The 2,385-nt window shown below is 45.5% G+C and overlaps 1 long non-coding RNA gene across 1 annotated transcript in view; it reads left to right on the forward strand.

Moving 5' to 3' along the window:
* The window catches only part of LOC106813010, a 22,358-nt gene extending 20,466 nt beyond the window's left edge, over positions 1 to 1,892 (forward strand). The window contains exon 3 of the long non-coding RNA XR_001394413.1: positions 1,604 to 1,892. This is a non-coding gene — a long non-coding RNA (uncharacterized LOC106813010). The remainder of the gene's footprint in view (positions 1 to 1,603) is intronic.
* The last annotated feature ends 493 nt before the right edge of the window (positions 1,893 to 2,385 follow it).

Here is a 2,385-nt window from a genome sequence, read left to right on the forward strand (position 1 = left end):
GAGAGAGAGAGAGAGAGAGAGAGAGAGAGAGAGAGAAAGAGAGCACAAGAAAAAACGAGAGAATACGCGTGTCCGTGTGCGCGCGAGAGCGAGGGAGAAAGGCAGCGAGAGGAAGAGAGAAAAGAACACGAGAGAGAAGGAGAAAGACAGAGAGATGAGCGAGGGTGAGATAGCGAAAGTGAGAGAAGCAAGAGAGACAGCGCGAGTGCGTGCGTGCGTGCGTGCGTGCGTGCGTGTGTGCGTGCGTGCGTGTGTGTGTGCGTGCGTGCGTGCGTGCGTGCGTGCGTGCGCGCGCGTGCGTGTGTGCATGCGTGTGAGAGAGAAGAGATGGTGCGGTATGAGTGAGTATAGCGGCGTAGATCCTCCGAGGCATAGATAATTGACGCTCTTGTTGATATATCGGTGTTACGTGACCAAAGCACGCGCAGCACCCGCGGCGGTCGTAGCAGCAGCACACATCCAGGTGCGCTACGTCATCGTCATCATCGGCGTCGGGTCGGATGCGGCGAAACACACACGCAGGCATGGCAGATATGTGCGCGGAATCACGTTCCCGCCCAGCAGGCAACGTAAGAAGCACCTAGGGGGCGCCGCGTGCGCAACGTCGGCACGTGTTCGTGCGAATAGTCGGCAGAAAGGAGGGGGGGGGAAAGGATGTCACGGCCGTACCTCCGATTTTTTTTCTATTTGCTGTTTTTTTTCATTAGTGATAGTTATCCTGTGATTAGTAAGTTACGTGATTAATCAATCAGTTACGGTTTTAAATTTCACAAGGATTTACACTGAATTAAACACTAAGGTTATGGAGCAATTAACCAGTGACACGCGACAGATAACAGTAATGGTTAATGAAATTGGCAGAGATTTTTCACAATTTCAAATACAAACACTTTCAATGTTACAGATTACAATAAGCAGTTTGGCATTGTTCTTTGCGCATGTACAGGACACATTCGATCAATTGGCGAATAATATTAATTCGTTATTAACTGGGAGATTACCAACAGCACTTATTTCTCCAAGACAGCTACAGATTTTGCTTGAGGAAATCAAAGGGAATCTTCCGGCATCACTTATGTTGCCAGGCATCGGGAGGGGTACTGTACTACTATTGTACTACTACTGTACTATTATTCGCTAATTAAGACACGCACTGCCAATTGCTGATGGTATTCAAGTTGTGGCATTGTTACCATTGCGGCATAGGGAGCAGACATTTACAATGTAAGAAATTTATCGCCCTCCTGTCTATTTTCCAAATTACACTACAATGTATGCATATTTCGAATTTTCACAACAGTTCCTGGGCATTTCATTAGATCACTCACATTATGTCGAACCTGATACTCGCAGTGTACACACATTAGTGATATTCGTTGTGGATGGAGCTACGTACTCCTGGTGATTTTTATTTTTATTTTCAGTGATGTTATGATATCTATTTTCTTCCATTGTATTTATTGCGTATTTTGGTATTTCAAGGTGTTGTGTAGTGGGATGATTTCAAAGGGCTATGTATCCCATCGATCTGTGTATCTGTGTATCGATGTTGTATTATAGTGGTCATATGGATTTTTGTTCAAACTGTATTTTTGTATATGAGTGTATTAGTGTTCAGTGAAAGAGATATTGTATTAGTATAGTAAGGGTACAAGCAATTTTGGGTAATGTTGGATTGTCTAATCGCCAGGATGAGAGACGTACAGGTGCGCGTGCGTATGCGTGTGTGTATGTAGGATGTAAGTGTGCATGGGTGTGTACGCAGGGTGGATTACGATTAGGGTTTATTTTAGATTAGCGAGGACGCTAAAGTCGATGGCTTATAGAAGCCATCGTCTTGGAGGAAAGGAAGGTAATGTAAAGTATGGTTTGCAGATGTTACAAATAGTAGTTGAGTGATTGGAAATGTAGCGACTGTGGTTGCATAATGGGTTGGTCGGTGGCAGCGCATTTGATGTAGTATGGATGATGGAGATGAGAAACGGTGGAGAGAGAATTGTTGTACATGTGGGCAGCGGGTGTGGTTGTCCGGGCGTGCGCGACTTTCTTTGTTAGCTAGAAATGTATAAAAGGAAAAGGTTCTTGGTTGTGAGAAAGGTCGGACGTGAGTGTGCGAGGCACGTGGCTGCGTGCCTCTGTGCGCGCGCGTGTGGGTTGAGAAACAATAATACTATTTGCTGAACACAACTGCTTGGACTTTGGAGTTTTCATTATTCATCGCTACAACTAATCTACATTGAATCGGGTAACGTCGTCATCGTCGTTACAATCCCGATTATCGTAAGAACCACCCCTCCCCTGTTTTCCGATCTCTCCCTTTCTCTCACTTTCCCGCGCTATCTTTCTCGTTTTCCTTTACCTATCTCACCCTTTTTCCCGCTCTCC

The sequence above is a fragment of the Priapulus caudatus genome, unplaced genomic scaffold (genome assembly GCF_000485595.1).
Source record: "Priapulus caudatus unplaced genomic scaffold, Priapulus_caudatus-5.0.1 Scaffold714, whole genome shotgun sequence".
NCBI classification, from domain to species: Eukaryota; Metazoa; Priapulida; class Priapulimorpha; order Priapulimorphida; family Priapulidae; genus Priapulus; species Priapulus caudatus.